This window comes from Periplaneta americana, chromosome 3 (genome assembly GCF_040183065.1).
Source record: "Periplaneta americana isolate PAMFEO1 chromosome 3, P.americana_PAMFEO1_priV1, whole genome shotgun sequence".
NCBI lineage: Eukaryota > Metazoa > Arthropoda > Insecta > Blattodea > Blattidae > Periplaneta > Periplaneta americana.
In genome coordinates this window covers 67784900-67805294 of record NC_091119.1, presented here as the reverse complement: position 1 = coordinate 67805294, position 20395 = coordinate 67784900, and the positions used below count along the sequence as shown (strand labels likewise).

At 35.7% G+C, this 20395-nt stretch overlaps 1 protein-coding gene across 1 annotated transcript in view; it reads left to right on the top strand.

Annotated features, from left to right (window-relative positions):
• The first annotated feature begins 6528 nt into the window (after positions 1–6528).
• The window catches only part of atk (artichoke), a 283822-nt gene continuing 269955 nt past the window's right edge, over positions 6529–20395 (top strand). The window contains exon 1 of the mRNA XM_069820681.1: positions 6529–6623. The gene's annotated coding sequence lies outside the window, so the exon portion shown is untranslated. The remainder of the gene's footprint in view (positions 6624–20395) is intronic.

Below are 20395 nucleotides of genomic sequence, written 5' to 3'. Positions count from 1 at the left end.
ATGATGTACCGAAGTACATATGGCGTTTTTAGTGCAGTAATTCTGCATTTCTATATGGAGAAGAATCGGTACAATGGAGAAAAATTGTCTGGCATCGGGACTCGAACCGGGTTTCCAGTTTTACGTGCTGGCGCTTTATCCACCAATTACCGCACTGAAAAACTCCATAATATGTACTTCGGTACATAATAGTAATATGATACAGCGTAAGTAATCTCTTCATGATTCAAGACGGCGCCATATTTCGTAGGATCCCGGCCACTTAGTCACTCGTAATGAGTGCATCTCTGTGCTTGAGGTTGAACATGGTGTCTACTGTCACATTATACTATGATACGGTACACTAGAGTAGACCAACACAGGGGAATACAGTAGGTAGAACTTGAAATGAGAGGGATTCAATCCGGCATCGGGACCTGAATCCGGTGTGGCTTAGTGGATAAAATGCCAGCACGTAAAGCTGGAAACCGGGGTTCCAGTCCCGGTGCCGGAGAGAATTTTCTCCGTTCTACCAAATCTTCTCCAAAATTGTAATAGTTTGTATATATATTTTTTACGGAAGCTAATGAGAACAATAGCTCTTTAAGTAAAAATGTAGTACATAATGTATCTTGTCCATATTACAAAAGGGAAAGAAAAATTCTAAAATATATAACTGACATCTTATTGAAGTCTCACATTACAACTCTTTAGGGGCACCATCTCTGTTACGACTAGGCCAGAAAAATATATCTCCATATAATCTTTTGATTTTATCGTCTCCAGGGAAATACTGTCTTGACCAGGCTTCGGCCGTGGGCACAGAAACTCATGAAGTTCAGAACGCACGGACGATAGTGTTGTGTTGGTCGAGTGGAGTGGGAGATGGAGCTCGCCGTTACTTCGTGTCTCAACATGTAAACAGTCGGTCACAGTACGGCACAAAATATATTTCATCCTGTACAGATACAGTATATACAGTACATTCCTAGTGTAGACAATAAATGTCTACCATTAAAGTATTAACGTGAGTTGTAACATTCAATCAGGTGTCCCTACGCCGAAGTCTGTTACACGTACCGCAGCCAAGCAGCAATACACACAACGGTAATGCATATTACGGACCACCTGTGCTGTTGCAGTCACCTTTCCACGCCATGACGTCATTTATACTCCGTGTACTCTAAATCTCATACTGGTTACTCTGTGTCCCTAGGCCGAAGCCTGGTCATCACATTATCACTTAAAATAAGGCGTACATGTCTACTTTCTCCTGCAGACGTGCAAGTACAGGCTGGTGCACAATAAACAGAGAACGGAAACGAGAAAGAAATTATTGTTATAATGTATTTAAATGTGAGCATTCACAATTAACTTTCACGTTGCCGTTTCCAGGCTCCGGCAAGCTTCTTGTTAATTGTGAATGTTCACATTTAAATACTTTTATTTTAACATTATTTCCTTTCTCGTTCTCGTTGTCGTTTCCGTTCCCGGTTTATTGTGAACCAGCCTTCCATGTATTAATGTCATAAACACAATAAACTCGTTTTGACTAAAATGGACTTGTGTGGTTTCTCAAATAATCGATTCAAATGGAGATGTAACAAGATCTAAGAGAGCCTGAAATATATTCATACCATTGATGTTGTTTGTAATAATAATAACAGAGCTGTTTTAATGAAAAGTAGGCTGTAAGATTAGTCGATTGCTATCACCTCTGGAGTGATGTATTAGGAGGACCTCTGTAAGGCGAAGTCATTATCCTCATGATAGGATGATAAACATAGAATATTAAATGAAGAAATGTGTTTCGATCTGGGCGAGAAATGGACTGTAAATTTTATTAGTAAATATTTAATCGAGGGAAAGGAATTAATCATTGATGGGCAACTCGTGCTCTCAAAGTGTCAACACAACCTCAGTGCAGGTAAATATTGCAGCGATAGTTTACTACTTAATTGACTTATTATTCCCAGAACATGAATTTTACCAGCAATTGAAAAGTATTGGGAATAAATTTGAATAAGGAACAAAAAAAAAAGCTTCCTTCCCAGGCAGGATTCGAACCACGAAAGTCTTAGTTACCTGTCTATCGTGCTCTGGAGTAAACAAGGCTCTGAAATCAGCTACAAGGGTCGGTCCGGTTTTTTTTGCCACTACTGTACATTCTCTAATTTATGAAAAAGAGTATTTGCACGCACCATCATATCACACAAATCCCTGCAGAAAATCTCATTCGTGCATCGTTCTAAACCCGATGGAATCTCTTCACTGTGAGCATGTATTCTATTTTCTCAGAACTGCAGTGCCGTTTTAAGTACCATTTACTCGAAACTTGTACCTCTAATTGCATAATTTATATATAATCCTTTCTCCGCGTAAACTGAAAGTATCACCCCCCCCACCGTACTTACTTACAATATTTTTCAATTTTTCAATGTTTACGTGTGTATTCTTCGGCATTATGACAAAAAGAAAACGAAACTTTACACAACTGCTTCTTTGTACTGTACTGACACTACTGGGAAAGAAAACCACCTATAACTGAACGTTGTATTATTATTTCCTGTTTTCCTAGGAGGTGTATTACCAGCGTAGTCTATGACGTCTATGAGTGACTTGAGGCATTGCCACGGTATGATTCTTTATGCAACATCTGTACATAACCGGCGCTAATGGTATTGGTGACGTAATGTTTTCATCCCTGCCCATATAACTTGAATCCATGAAATTACCACAACGATCCGATTACTGATTATCACTCTCTTAGTCTAATTTTAAACCTCTAATTTTGGATATAATGCAAAGTGTGAAAATGAATTACCTATATCTATAACAAGTACTTGATTCACAATTCTACTTAAGTTTGGAAAGAGCACACGATGAAAATTTGCGTTTGTAATTTGAATTACTGGTCCCAGATGTGGCCATTGAAGATCTTTCTCATCTTCTCTAGATTAGAAATGTGAAAAATATCATTTCTGAGATTGAAACTCGTAAGGCGAATATCATTATCCCCATAACAAAGTGATAAACGACGATGATGCAAATAATAGAAAAATATAAATTTGTAAATTTTGTCCGGAGATCTTTCACTAAGAGGAAGTGATTCTTTTATGAGACATTAAGTTTACAATATGGACCTTCCGGCTTTACTTCCCCATAGGCGGAGAGAGAACAGTTTCTTTCGTGGAGGTGGGGGGGGGGGGCAAAGCAAAACCATACAATTCCGATATAACGAGATTATGGGGGACATCATTCATCTTCTCCCCCATTATAGCTTGACCTTGGTACAGTATATCGGAATATGATCATTTAATAAAGGTATTATAAAATAAACTAAAATTGTAAGAAAATATACAGACAATTTTACTTTTTTTTTTTCTCTTGTAAGGAAGAGGGGCCCGAAGGCTTGCATTACAGCCTGAGGTTTATCGTTCTTACCACTCCTATTCTGTGAATGATTGGGTAGTCGAACGGCCGCGCTTTTGTACAAGTATAGCACGTCCCACCGTGAACTTAACCCGGGCTATTGTATGGATGATGATATGTGAATTAATGATGGCGGAATGAGTTCGAGGTCCAACATCGAAAATTATCCAGCAATTCTGCTTCAATTGGTTGAGGAAAAACCCCGGAAAAACCTCAACCAAGTAACTTGTCCAAACTGCTCGTTTCATGGCCAGACGTGCTAACCATTACTGCACAGCGGTGGACCAATTTTACATTAACTTTATCTGTTTATTTAAAAGAGCAAGATATACGAGTATGAAATGTGAATTCTAATTATTTTAATTAAGCTCGTCTTTAAGTGGGATCACTTTTTTTTCTGCATTGTTGTGCAGTGTGTTATTCATATTTCTTTAAGTGGCTGCTTGAACACCTGTAGAGTTCTAACACATCAGTACAGGCTGTTACAATATATATAGGGTAAACATTGGTAATTTCGTGGCAGTGGTTATTTCGTGATAATTTTTCTTTGCTCTTTTGTGTACTAACCAATGGTGTTACGAGATCCAAATTTCAGCCAAGGGATTGCATATGTTATCCAGTTTCCAGAGACATACAGCTAAGCTTTGTGTGACTATTGCAGTTGCTTCAGTGAGCTTTTGTGTTTGGAGAGAGCAAGTTTGCGTCGACTTCTCAGGCGTACAAATTTTGTGGATGTTTGTAATTACATTACAGGCTTATTACTAAAGGTAAGCATACGATATTTGGTACAAAGATTTATTGTATCTTCATGAAATTTTAGGAAATGTTTTTGGAATTTTAGATACATCTGTAGTCGCCACATAGGCTTAGCTTCACTGATAGAAATCTTAGCTGTTTGAGGCGAAATTTTGTTGAGCATTAAGTGTTACAATTTTTAAAATAGTATAAAATGTATTACAATAGGAATTTTAGAAATCTGAAGACAAGATGTGATAACAAAAAAAGAAAGTGGAGACGCAATGGGTTCAGTGTAGCTTCTGTTTGATTTGTTATCATGCTAAGTGTCAATGATAAGTGCTAGATGAGTTGCAAGAAATGTGACAGAAGATGGAACATGGCTCCACCATTTTGGACCGGAGACAGAGGCAGACAATGGAGTGGCATTATGCAAATTCACCAAAGAAATAGAAATTCAAAAGTACACCTTCGGCAGGAAACGTTATGGCTACTGTGTTTTTAGGTTCAGAAGGACTCTTGCTTGTGGACATCATGCCACACGGACGCGTATGTTGCAACTCTCAAGAAAATTCAAGTTCGACTGAGTCGTGTTCGACGACATCGGGAGAAGCAGGATGTTCTGCTATTGCACGACAACACACAGCCATATGTCAGTCACAAGACCACAGACAAGATCAGAAAATTCGGATAGACAACACTGAAATATCCGCCTTACAGTCCTGAACTGGCACCGTGCGATTACCATCTCTTTGGTAAACTGAAGGATCCCTTCGCGGAACGAGGTTAGAAGATGACTCCCTTGTGCACGCTGCTAAAGAGTGGCTCAGACGTGTTGGTCCAGACTTTTACCGTGCTGGTCTACAGGCCCTCGTTCCTAGGTTACGTAAGGCAATTGAAAGGGACAGGAATTATGTGGAAAAGTGACATTTTGTTCCTTAAGGACGCATCTACATTCTGTCAAAGTAGCAAAGCTGTAGGATAAAAATATAATTTTTAAACAGACGTTATGCATTATTTTTGGAGTTACCCTAGTCATATAAGCTATAGTAAATACCGTAATAAAAGTGTTCACTCTTTCAGGGCAAAGAAGATCCCTTTTCGATTTCAATTTTTACTTTGATTTCATTCTTGTTATGTGTTGATATGTATTTCTATGTTTTCTTGCTATGAATATTAGACGGAATTACTATGTTTGAAGTCTTGTAACAATAAATGAGAATTTCATTTGACTGTAATGAATTTTTTCACAATTCTTCTACCTCTCACGAAATTATCAATGCAATATCACGAAATTACCAAGGTTATCACGAAATAACCAACCTTTCAGCTAAAGTTGTAAAAGTGGTTTTTGGCACATATTCAAGAACGTATCCAATCTTTTATGTCTCCAGATTTGTACAGCTAGTTATCGTCTTTTAGATGAAAAAATCGGAATAAGAATACATTTACACATTTGCATTTTAAATTAGTTTTCATGAAATTATCACGAAATTACCAATGTTTACCCTATATATAATAGTGCTTTCATTCCTCAGATGAGGTATAGAAATTCTTATACATTCAGAAATTTAAAATAAATATTATAGTCCAGACACATGGTCTGAAGTCAATAATTGAAAGGGTCAGAGCCATACTGGGCCAAGCGCCATACATTAAAAACGGAGAAAACAAGAGTTAAAATGAAGTGCTTATCATAATTCAATGAAACATATAGCAAATAATATAAAGTGTGCACATTAAAACTAAATTATATGTCAATCTTCATTAAATGATGGTATTCACTTAACTTTTACCCTTGCTTTCTCCGTTTTTAATAAATGGCGCTTGGCCCACTATGGCTCTGAACCCTTCAATTCGTTAATTTAAGCACAGAAACTTAATCATAAAGAAAAACAAGAAAAACCTTTTGAATTCAATATTTTCTAACGTTAATAGAAAAAAGTTTAGGAAGCAGTGCCTCCCATGCCCTCCCCCCTATAACTCCGCCTATGACTTCCCCCTCTAAGAACACCGCCGATGATGATGATGATGATGATGATGATGATGATGATGATAGAAATCTCAAGACTGTTGTAAATAAGGGAAGATGCGGTCGAGCACACAACTGCTGTCATAGTGTTCGATCTGGAAGTGCTCGTGCTGGCCACCAACACAATCCAGCTTCACTGGAAGGGGGTGGAGAAATGTGACAGTTCAAAAGAAAGATAAGAGTTTTCCCTTCCCTCACTTTCTTTCCAGAAACTCTGTAAAATAATCACTTTCGTTGCTAACGAAGGCTGAATGGTGAGGCATTGTTGTTTAACTAGGCCAGGAGTTACGGTGGTTGGCTTGTGGTTCACCAAGTGTGAACCCTTCTTCCTTCAGTCGGGCTCTGAGCTCCACGGAGACAACTTGACTCGAGTTCAGCGAACTGCGTGAGTTTCAGTGAAGCACTAGAGGATTCTGCAGCAGTAGTGGACCTTGCCCGCCGACAGGTGTGTAGTATTATTACATTCTATATTTCCAAATGTACGTAGCTACAACAATGTGTTTGTCCGATTGTGTAACTAGGTTTTTGTACATTCTTATTTAAAAAAAACTCAATGTTGTGCCTGCTGGTTTTAAAAACTGCTGACTTTTAAAACTACTGTTTTTTGTTCCTACTGATTTTAAGAAATACTTGTTCCTGAGTATTTTAATTTGTAAATACTACTTATTCTTCTTAGGAACTATTGATTCTTGTACGTTATGAATTTTAGCTGATTTTTGTGTCTTCTGGATTTTAATTTTAATTTTATCAATCACTTATTCTTCTATCTTTTTATTTTAAAGCAACTACTGATTCTTGTGCCTTCTGTTTTTAAGAACTAACGATTCTTATGTCTTTTTGATTTTTAACAACTATGTATTGTTGTCTTTTAATTTAACAATACTAATTCTTGTGACTTCGGCTTTTTGAGAACTACTGACTGTTTGTCTTCTAATTTTTAACAATTTATCACTGATTCTTTTACCTTTTCATTGTGAGAACTTTCGGTTTTTTATCTTCTGATTTTTCACAATAATTTTTTTTCTTACGTCTTTCGATTTTGAACAACTCATACTTTTGTCTTCTTATTTTGTAAATGATTTTCGTCTCTTCTGATAATAATTCCATATAACATGGAGGTACTGTTTAATATTTTAAGGAAATTGAATATTTCCCCAAATCAGAATTTGATTTAATCGATTACATGAACGTTAGTGCTATACCGGGGTTTGTTTCGTCACGATAACTTAAAAGCTTCATTTTGTCTACAAATAGAAAATTACTGCAATGTACGTATATACGAGGGAGAGTCAAAAAGTAACCTTAATAATATTATTTTATATATGTACACTACGACTACAAACACTTCATCACTTTCAACATAGCATAACAGGAATACTTGCATTGAACGTAGTGGGGACTGTGTTGAAAAGTGATGAAGTGTTTGTAGTCTTACTGGACATATTCAATTAATAACACAATTAATAAGGTTACTTTTTTGACTCTCCCTCGTACATTATATAATATACTGTATACATTATATTGTGTCAGTAACATTTTCAATTCATAGTAAACAAGCCTTTAAGATGTTGTAGAAGTCAAAAGTTATACGAAAGTATTTTTTGTATTCTCTTTCTTGAGTTGATTCTTATGCCTCTTTTCTCTCTGAATTTATTCCCTATCCACTTAGGCACCAATTAAATACAATTTATGACGGTGAGTTTTTTTTTTACATTATCTGAACAGGTCCGTAATTTCTAAATCTTTCCGTTTGATTATAATGAATTATTGTATTTTTAACATTCATATGTAGTAAAATAACAAAGTTTATAGTTTTTATTTCTTGTCTTGTACAAAAATCAATTTCAGATACCCTTAATTTAAAGCTAGTTTTCGTTTTCAATTTGCAATTGAAAAGTACATCAACAAAAGTTGTAAGTGCACAGAACAAAATTTTTCACTAGAGACATTTTTCTCCATTCAAATCATCTACTACTGGTATCAATACTGTGATAACATACATCAGCGGTGACCAAAGCGGGTGTCGTGTTTACATTGTGTAGTCACAGACATTCAAACGGGTACGAGGAGTTTCCTATACATTGCTGTGTGTTTCATTCGCTTACTGAAGGCAAGCAGTGGCGGTATCATGCCGCTCTACAAACTCTCTCTTTACAAGCAGTAAGAGGTGGTTTCGTAAAGAATGAAGAGAACTTTTTTGTTGTTCTGTCGGACAAAATGTAATATGTTTACTTTGCTCAACGGTTCAGTTAGGAGTATATAGACACATTAATTGCCACGCTGAAAAGTATGTGTTTCTGTAATTGTTCTGTATGTGCATGAATATTGATATTTTTATGTCTTCTCCCTAGAAGGATAAAATCATTAGGTTTTATCTCAATTTTAATCTTCTTAATCTTTAGATGAGGGTTACTATTTATTAGTTATTCATTTAATAATAATAATAATAATAATAATAATAATAATAATAATAATAATAATAATAATAATGTAGAAAAACTGATTCAATATTATGTGCCAATGAACTGTTAAACGTCAGGAATTGACATGTCTTAAATCATAGCCAGGAAGAGAAAGATGAAATAAATAAATGTAAGGAAATCAGCTACCTAATGCGGTTTGAAATATCTCGTGCTCTAAAGCCTTTTAATAGAACAGAATTTCTCAAAAGAGTAATGATTAAAATAGCTGAAATAACTTGTTCACATGTTTTTAATTTTGAAAAACTACGAATTTCTCGACCGAGTATCTAGAGAAGAATTTAGAAAATTCCTGATTATATTCAAGAGAAAGGTTAAGAAAAGAAGCAAGAAAAATCGTATATTATTCATTGGCTCTTGATGACAGCAGTGACATTACTGATACAGCAAAGCTTGAGATTTTTATCCGCGGGATTGATCAAGATGTTAGTACAGGAACCACCACTGGCTGTAGTTTTCATGCCAGGTACCTTTCCACAGTGTCCTTACTTTATAGGCTGTCTGTCGCATGTAATCACTGCAGCTCGAGTTTTGGTCACCGCTGACATACATGAACTAGGGTCTACTTCCACTTCGAATTTCAACATACGACTTTTGTAGGCTATTGGCTTAACATATACAATCTGGTCTGACACCACTTAAAAATGACCAAACTGGCTCTTACAGCCTTTGTTGTTTACACTCTTCAATTACTAAGCATTTGCGAAAAGACTGTTGGGTTCGCACACTTTTTTGGAATATATTTTGATTTATTTTAATGTCTAAATATTACAGATCAGTACGTTTGGGAATGGCGTCACCTTAAGTGCAAGATAACTTTTATTATTCACTTCAATTTGTAATTATGAAACGGTGATTCCGAAAAATTACCTACGAGACAATACAAATAAATTAGCGGGTGTAGGCTATATAATAATTGCAATGCGAGTATATCAAAGCTCAGTGGCATCTCAGATATGCAAGGTTATTAACATAGAATTATAACGAGGATAATATTTGAAGAGTTCACTGCAAGAATGATGGATGTCATTTGGAATACATTTTGCAGGAGAAACAATTGAAAGTTTGAAATGCTTAGCGCTCAAAGCTTAACTATGAATTTCCGATCATTACTGGACAATGACTATCAGTGTTAATGCCATATAACTTTTTATGTACATTCTATATGTCTTAAGCTATGCCAGTGATGTCAAAACAAGCGCATTTTTCTGACCTTGACGTCGTGCGCGGGCATCAAGCGCTGAGTATGGAAAGAGGAAGGGTTGTGTATATGAATAAGCAACCTGTTGGATTAAGAAAACAGTGGTGCACAAACTTCAAACGGAACGTGAAATTTTATGTCGTTATTTTTATATGGCTTCTTTCAGTTTAATATTATCTATATTGTCTGTAAAACAAAAGTACTAACACTGATTTCTTAATATTGCACTTGTGTTTTAAATCTTAATAACATAATAGAGAATTAAGAAGGAATATTCACTTAAATTCCATAGTAGTATAATATTATACTGTATTAAGTGGATAAAACACATCATTCATAAAGAAAGTGATATTCCAAAGAAAGAGATTATGACATGATAAGTTGGAATTTATATTGATGGTATCTTTAGCCTTACAAAAGTAATCAATAAACAAATCAAAACAATATTACAGAACAAAGCAAAGTTACCTAGGTACTGTATCTGTTTTAAGTGTAACTAATATTACTTAACAAAACTCTTATCGCATTATGCTTTTAAGGTGATATTGGTGAGCAACTTCCTATCTTCAGAAAATTAAATTATTTTCTCGAAACCTGCAGAAGCTCTAGATTTGACATTTTTACAACACATAGGCAAGTATCTTTTGCTTATGATGTAACAGTAGTTACTTTGTTCATTCATATCCTTACAAACATTTTCCATGCGAATTTTTTCAAAATTTGTAATACTCTATCTTCAGTAATATGTATTTACTATATATTAGATTTACGAAAACATTGTTTCAGTACCTGGAAGGCTACTAAGTAAATAGGCCTAAGTGTATCTGAAAATTTCACTTTTCTATAAAAAAAAGTTGAGAAAACATTTCTTTTGAATGAAAAGCAAACTTGTGAAAAATGAACATTAAAATTAAAACTTACATTCTTATAATGCACTTATACTTCTCAGAGAAATCTAAAAATTAACATGCATACAGTTTTAAAAAGTTATCTTCCCTTTATCTATTGAATCAGTGCTGGCCATCCCTATATATAGCTCGACCAAGCGGCATATACTACCTTTTTCGTCTGTCTCTTTCCTTTCCACTGTAAAGCGCTCAGGCTCTCCTGAGCTCTAAAGCGTGCGCGACATGACTGATGTAGAATGATCAGTTAATTCTAGTGACCGTTTAAAGACCTGCATGAGCGATCTCTGTGGTATTTCAGATCTGTAAGTACACCCGTCAAACAATGAGACAAAAATAAAGGTGACCAATAAGATAAGTGAAAAGTTCAGTATACAAAACGGTGTCAAACAAGGTGATCCGCTTTCAGCTACATTATTTAGTTTGGTTATAGACTTTATATTGAAGAAACTGGAGACGAGGGGAAATATTACAACAAAATTAAGGAAATGTATAGCTTATGCTGATGACATAATAATAACTGCAAGAACAAAATCGGCTTTGATAGAAACATTTAATAATTTAAAAGAACAGGCAATGAAATTTGGATTGATAATTAATGAGAAGAAAACAAAATTCCTAAAATTCAGCACAAAAAGAGAAACTTTAGGAGATTTTAAAATAAATGATATAATGATTCAACAAGTTTCAAGTTTCAAATATCTTGGATCAGCTGTTAACAACAACAACACCATTGAGGAAGAAATAAAAGAAAGAATTGTAATGGGAAACAAAGCATACTATATGCCAATCTGCAGTTATTTAGAAGTAAATTGATATCTAAACAGTCCAAATTTAAGCTATACTGTACTACAATAAGACCTGTAGTAACTTATGCCAGCGAAACATGGGTACTTAAAAACTACATAAAACACAGACTACTAATTTTTGAAAGAGCAATACTAAGGAAAATTTTTGGTCCAACCAAAATGAATGATTGTACATGGAGAATTAAATACAGTAGTGAACTGAATGAGCTGGTAAATAATAGGAACATAATAAATCATATAAAATCGCTAAGATTAGGATGGTTTGGTCATAGGCCTATAAATAGAATGGAGAATAATAGACTGGTCAAACAAATATACAAATGGAAACCAATAGTTAACAGAAAGCAAGGTAGACCAAAAAATAGATGGGCGGATGATGTCCTGAATGATTTGAAATTGATGAAGGTGTAAAACTGGACAAAGATATTTGGAAGCCGTAAGGAAAGGAAGAAAGTTGTTGAGAATGCCAAAACTTTCATCTGAGAGTTGTAGAGCCTGAAGAAGAAGAAGAAGAAGAAGAAGAAGAAGAAGAAGAAGAAGAAGAAGAAGAAGAAGAAGAAATACACCCGTCGGATTTCGCGTCTCTCATTCCTTCCTCATAAGAAAATTTTTGATGTCTAAAAGTTAGCCTGATAACAACGCAGGTGGACTTTGATGCAACCCTCTGTAGACAGAATATACTCATTCAAGTGAGGTCTTCTTTCTGTCATAAATTGAGAATAATCTCAAGTGCTCATATCTCTTGCAAGCAGTAACTATTAATTACTTTATATGGACGTAACAAATATTTAAATTGCTCGGGATGTAAACAGTGTTTCATACTACTGCATGTGAATATCGTACGGAGATTGCATCAGGCAGTCGGCATCAGCCAGTCAACTTTGGATGCTAAGCCGTTGGCCTGGTATGGCGCGATAAAGTGTGAAGTTTGACTGTAACTTAAGAACAAATGTTAACAATAGTGACACGATACAACGTCTCCCAGGTAGGTGAAAGGTGTCCAGTGTTGCCAACTTGGGGGTTTTCCCACTAAATTTTTGGAGAAGACTCTTTATCAGGGGGAGGTTTGGGGAATAAAATGTTAGAGGGATTTTCAAGGGAAAGATCAATTTTAGAGGGGTTTTTGGAGTGTTTTCTAAATTACGTCATTAGGATTCATTTTTAAAATTAATTACAGTGAAACTACTTTGTTGTGTAATTGAACAATGAATATCATGATCATGAATCCTCTCTTCGGCCGGTATCGCATCTTGCAAGCATGTTTGCTCACTTGCTCTCTTTATTACTCGTATTATATTATTATGACTAGACTACGTATTCCAGCTACCTATAAACTGGAATGAAATTGCCTGATTCCAAATATATGTGACGTCACAGCGCAGGTACAGGTACGTTCGTATACAAAATAGTTACGCATCCTCTGCCCTCTTCCTCTAGAAAGTCAAAACCGGGACACAATTATAGTGAGTAGTCTTATCGATCACTGCTCTTACTAGTCGTGTTATTTAAATAACTACATCTCTGTGGCTGATTGAAGGTTCTTTGCAGAGATAAAATATCTTAGGTAAGACGCTCAGTGTGTAATATTGCAGGGCATAGTTGAGAATATTTGAACTAATATTTTCACTGTTAATATAGACAGCATTACGTAAAAAAATGCGTAAAATAAACGTAAAAGTGACAAACAAACAATGCACAGAAAGACACAGAAAGTGTGTTGAACATAATTCAAAAGAACCAGTACCATCAAAATCTGAAAATTGTGAAGATAGCCTATTAAGTCGACGTTTAGCATGGATTTATGTAGCCTATCATGTTGTTCAGTACCAACATCCCAATTAATAAATTAAATAATCTACATTTTAGAGAATTTCTATAAAAGTATATAAAAATTAGTGGGGTTTCAGTGCTGAGAGACATATTATGCAATATCCTAATAAAACACAAAAAAAAAAATCAGACAATAAGAATATCCTATATTACATCATGCACCAATAACGTCATATGCTACTGAAAAAAATTATTGCAATATAAAATCATTTCAAGCGACATCCGAATATGTGTTCAAGTTCCGTAACTTACGTATGCACATTACTATTCACTGCAAAGATCACTACGAAAATGAACATCACGGCCCAAGCAAGTGTTTACTAGCATAACTTCAGAATGTCTGAAGTTGACTGTACTCCACGAACACGCAGCGACGACCTGTTTATTTATATCCTTATCCGTTGCATTACCTGTGTTCGGGGCGTACTATATACCCAATATGTCTTTAACTTCAGTCTTTAGGTAGCTGGAATACGGAGCTTAATTATGACGCTCTCTCCCACCCGTCTCCGCGTTGCACACGTGTTCTCCTTGCCTTACTTAAGTCAAGCGTACACAACAACAATATCCCCAATATAAATAAATTGATGCTTATGATACAACTGATTTTAATTTCTTTTATATTCTACATTATATGTTTTCTTAATTAGATTTCATTTTATATTAAATTTTATACGCAACAAATGCCAGCCACGTGAGCTATGAATAACATTTTTAGTTTGAAACTAATTGTCTACCTGCGCGAGTAAAAGTCGGCACTCGGCAAGATGCAAATGTTGTGGACTTTCAGTGTACTGTGGCAATACTTGCAAAATGCAACATAATATTGTCCCGATCATCAGGAACCAACCAGTTCGTACTGCGAGAACGAATTACGAAAAATTTGCGTGTCAGTGTGAATGTGTGAATATTTTTTAAATTCAATTGTGTGTGTATAATCACATTTGGTAATTTTTATGTTACATTTTCCCAAGTACAAATTAAAAAATTTAGGGGGTTTCTCTGAATTTTAGGGGAATACTTAATATTATAAAGAGGGATTTCTTGTTCCTTGGTTCGCAACGCTGCAAGTGTCTGTATGTTTCAAATCTTTTGCGAATATAGGTCAATTTCTATATGCACAAAGGAAATTTAAAATAAGAAACGTAAAGTGAAATGGACAAAATCATATTACAATTTTAACACTTGTCATTAATTTATAAGGAATATTTACTCATATCAATAAATTTGTTCGTATGCGTGCGTAGATACGCAATAACTTATACAGTGCCCACGTCCTACCTAATAGTCATGCGTTGCAGCCGGCTCCAAACATTCACGTTGTTTGTTACTTGACAATTGAAGCTTATCACAAGAACCATTTCGATTTCGACATTATTTAATTCAATTATATTTTATTCTCTTAATTTTACATTCTCTCGTTCTAAAGCAAGCATTAGCTTGCATTATACAGAGTGATTCAAAAGTCCGGCGACATAGACAAACTTCGTTATTAGTGCAGATACGTAGCGAAAAATGCAAAGAGAGGAAAATTTTTTGAAATATGTGGTTTTCAATCTAATGCGCTTGAATTTTCAAAGTAGAATACACCGTTGTGGCTGTATAATAGTACGACACACCCGGTAGTCCCAGTGCTGCTAAATGATTGGCTTTTCTGTTAGTTCTACCGGATTTTAGATACGTATTATTTAACAGAGAAAATAAACAGAGTTAAGCGGTTATTTAACTTCTCACAGTGCAAAGAAAGATTTTTTTTACATTGATTAGTATAAGAATTTAGGGGAATTTCATTCTTGCCTAGCGGTTTTCCCTGAACTTGTATTGGGAACACTGCTAATTATTGTCATCATTTCGTAATTTATCCGATGCACTACGTGTCTAAAATTTGGTAGAACTAGCGGAAAAGCCACTAAATTGTCAGCATTGGGACTAGCACGTGGCTAACGAGAAAGACAGGCTACAGCGCGACGTCACATTCTTAGTCATAACATGGCCAACATTGATCAAGTTTATGTATAAATGCACTCTTAACAGGAGTTTAATATAGAAATTCCTTTGTTTACAAAGCAAGCTGTTCACTTGCTCTACTGCTTCATTTAGAATTCGCGAGTTTACCTTCTTTATTTTTCTTGCGACAACCATGATCTTGTTTTGTTTACATTTATCTTTATTCCATACTGCTCATATCTGTAATTTAGCTCCTGTAGCATATCCCTTAGTATCATCTCCTCTTCTGCTAACAACGCCATATCATCAGCAAAGCTTATGCACTTTATTCTTTTTCCTCTTACCTCTCCTCTACTCCACCCAATTGTTGTTTCGTATTTCTACTTTGAGAGGTTGGCATTTGTACTCGTATTTAATATGCCGTGAGAGATTGCAGTTTGTTTTTGAACTTCATTACAAGGAAACATAATAATGTTTTATTGCTGTGTTTTATAATAATTAATGACGTAAGTAATTCGGTTTTGCAAGTTATTTAATTTTATTCGTTGAATAATCTTATTAAATTGCACTCATGGTTTCATGTTATTAGCGTAATTTTATTTCGCTCGCCCTTCGGACTCATGAATTTATCAATAAGATGAAACAGCACTCGTGCAATTATTACATAACATCAATTGATATCGTTATACAGGGTGTTAAAAGAAAGTGTCCAATATTTTAGGAGGCGATAGTATGCATCAAAACAAGAAAATAATGTCTAATAAACGTGGGTCCTACGACACATACTTTCTGAGATCTGAAGACTTGTTCAAAGGAGCTGCTCAATGTGACGTCCATTTATAGCAATGCATTTCTCTGCCCTACAATACAGCAGACTACCAGATAATCATACCGTAGTTAATGAAATACTGATACGTCGCAAAGAATACTGAAAATAAAAGTTTGATTGCGGATATGAGCGAGGTTCAGTAAAGATTGTGTTGTGAATTTTCGTAATCAGCATGTGTGGGCTGATGAAAATTCACATGCAGTTGAAGAAATAAGACATCAGCACCGATTCTCAATCAACGTATGGGCAGACGTTCTTGGTGATAGATTGATAGGCCATACGTACTATCACAGAGATTAACTGGAGCTCGTTATCAGGACTTTCTTATTAACGTATTGCCTACCTTACTGGAGTATATGCCATGTCAGCAAAGACTACAGATGTGGTTCATGCACGATGGCACACCAGCACATTTTCTCCGCAATGTGCATGAATATCTGACGCTGACATTTCAGGACCGCTGGATTGATCGGGGAGGTCCCACACCTTGGCCTGCTCGTTCTCCAAACCTAAATCCCCTAGACTTTTAGTTATGGTAAATTTCGAAGAGTGCGTGATTCCTTACGCCGAAGGGCAGAGGAATGAATTGCCATAAATGGACGTCACATTGAGCACCTCCTATGAACAAGTGTTGAGATCTCAGAAAGTATGTGTTATAGGACCCATGTTTATTAGACATTTTTTTCTTGTTTGATGCATACTAGCACCTCCTAAAATATTGGATACTTTTTTTTAACACTCTGTATATGTTGCAGAGGTTATTGTTTTTTTCTGTGAATCTCTTCAGAACATTCCATAAAGTTTCTTCCTTTTACAGATGCAAATCATGACGTGTTAGAGCGCGGGAACCCAAATGTCATGTTAAAGTGTGTTACAAAATACTCTCTGTAAAAGTCATATTTGACTTCATGATTGCCAAATACAAGACCAACTCAAGAAAACACAGAACATCACACAACACAATAAACTGCAAATCACAATAGTTGCGCTCAGAATGAGTTCACAGTGTGTGCAACTGGTGGCTGCACTAGTGCACTAAACGCCGAACATCATAGCATTGGCAAAGCATAAAAACTCGTTATGTTTCCAAACAGAGAAACACGCTTCACCAATGCATCATAAGTTGCAAATATTTATATATTAAAATTGGACCGTGGGACTGGTATATTTTTCGTACAAGTCGATGAGTAAACATTAGAAAAGCATGAAGTCGTCAATTTCTCAAAAACCTGACTCGTGCCCTTTTTCGACTACCCTTAAATTTCTACCTAAAATGCGGAAGGCTCGCTACATTTACTTCTTATTGGAGATACGCTACTAGAATTCACAAAACAACATGCTACTTAATCCTGCAGTATTACGAAAATACTAAAAGAACGTAACGGAGGAGAAATTACGTTGCAATTGATGATGAGATGTTGTAAATATGCCAGTGGTTATGATACGCATGTCCACTCTTTGTTTTGAAGCTCCGAATTGAATTTTAATAACTTTATTTCAGACAAATCTTACCTAATATAAAAGCTTACATATTTGTACTGACCTATATTTTGGAACTGGATAATTTCATTGTTTCTTTTATACACTCTTGCGTCCAATGCAGGGTTTCAGGGTGTACGTTTCATATTTCAATTGCAAAATTCTTGTCAATATGACAATGTTATGTTAAATAATTATGTTATACCTGTAGTCTTTCGAAATATTATTTTATGCTCGACCATGCCGAAATGTAGTAATTATACACCTGGTAGCAGCCCTTTAATGGACCTCATTAAAGTACACCTATTCATTAAAGTTCAGGTGTTCCACCAATCAGAAAACATCATTGTAGCAATATGAAAGCGCAAGTATAGATTATTCTCGGATATGCAATCGAAAGACAACTAGCGAAAACGTCACGGAGGCTGGAAATCGAATACTGTCGCAGAAGGTTATGTTCTGTTACTATAATAATTAGCGTTAATTGTAAATAATATTCAAATAAATTCAATTTGTCATCTCGTTTTTCAATGTATAATTCAATTTCAAGGTTATATCAAGATTAATGTTTCTTTTACTCTCTAGATTATATCAAGGTCGTCGACATCTGTTTCTCGGAAAAAATCAATACAGTAGAACCTCTATTATCCGTGGTAATGAAGGGGATGTACTGAGCGGTTAATCGAAAAAATCGGATAATGCATACTATAAAAGATTTTCGTAAATTTAATTAATAATGCTTATAATCTCGTAAGCTCCTCTATGATTTTTATTGAATACGCCAGGTAGTGGATCAGAACTTCACTGATTTAAGTCTGATTGTTAACAACGGGTTAAGTTGCAAGAAAACTCCTTATAATGGTTGTTATGTTGGAAGATAGGAAGAGTGGACATCTCATGTTGTGGATTTACGTACCGGCACTTTATTCACTTTATCCTAGATTTTTATTAAATTGCATACAGTTGTGATTCCAATCCCATATTCTGAGATAAGTCACAGTTTCTCGTTCCACAAACCACTCTGTTTGCACTTTTTGATACTTAGTACAACACGATTTCTTTTGATACCCGTGGAAGACATTTTATATAGAAGTTCTACAGTACAACAACTTGAACAATTAACAATAGACCATACTGTGTAAGGGCAAAGACTTATAATAAACCTCTCTAGAAAAAATAAAGTGCTAATATAATGTACAGAACTTCATATATTTCTGTAGTAAAAAAAAGCGAAAGAAATACAGTCGGATAATCCGACAATCGATTAATAGGATGACGGATAATCGGGATTTCACTGTACTTTCGCGTCTGCGCACATCTCACAGTTTACGAGGTATTGCACAAGGTCAGTTCCGCTTCTCACTTAGATAACAATAACATGAATACTTATGAATAATTTCAAGTTAGAAATATGGTCGAGCATAAAAAGTCGTATGAAACTTGCCTATAATAGTAACTAAGACGCTCGTATGAAAATTATGAAACTCGCTTGCGCTCGACTACATACAAATTTTGAAGGTAGTAGACAAAGTATATGATTATGTCACGTGACCAGAATATTGTACGAAATGGAAATATAAAAGTTGGAGATTTATCCTTCGAAGAGATGGAAAAATTCAAATATCTTGGAGCAACAGTAACAAATATAAATGACACTCGGGAGGAAATTAAACGCAGGATAACTATGGAAAATGCCTGTTATTATTCGGTAGCCACCGACGTAGCTCGGTCGGTTAAGGCGCTTGCCTGCCGATCCGGAGTTAAGCTCGGGCGCGGGTTCGATTCCCGTTTGGGCTGATTACCTGGTTGGATTTTTTCCGAGGTTTTTCCCAACCGTAAGGCAAATGTCAGGTAATCTATGGCGAATCCTCGGCTTCATCTCGCCGAATATCATCTCGCTATCACCAATGTCATCGACGCTAAATTACCTCGTAGTTGATATAGCGTCGTTAAATAACGAAGTAAAAAATATATTCGGTTGAGAAGCTTTTGTCATTTAGTCTGCTGTCAAAAATCTTGAAGGTAGAATTTATAAAACAATTATATTACCGGTTGTTCTGTATGGTTGTGAAACTTTGACTCTAACTTTGAGAGAGAGATAGAGATTGAGGATGTTTGAGAATAAGGTTCTTAGGAAAATATTTGGGGCTAAGAGGGATGAAGTTACAGGAGAATGGAGAAAGTTACAGAACGCGGAACTGCACGCATTGTGTTCTTCACCTGACATAATTAGGAACATTAAATCCAGACCTTTGAGATGGTCAGGGCATGTAGCACGTATGGACGAATTCAGAAATGCATATAGAGTGTTAATTGGGTGGCCGAATGGAAAAAGACCTTTGGGGAGACCGAGACGTAGATGAGAGGATAATATTAAAATGGATTTGAGGGCGGTGGGATATGATGATGGAGATTGGATTAATCTTGCACAGGATAGGGGCCGATGGCGGGCTTATGTGAGGGCGGCAATGAACCTCCGGGTTCCTTAAAAGCCATTTGTAAGTAAGTAAATAGATACATTGGACCCACACCATCGGCCTAAATGCGTTTGAGTTTGCCCCATCTTCCACCTCAGGTCCATAACATCCATACCACGAGTTAATAATTTTTTAAGGTTTGCTCTAAATATTTAGGTTATTGTCTTACATTAGAAGCATGGTTTCCCTTTAAAATGTGGGGGTTACAATTATCGACACTTTGCTACTTCCGTATCATTAAAACACTAGCACATTAATAG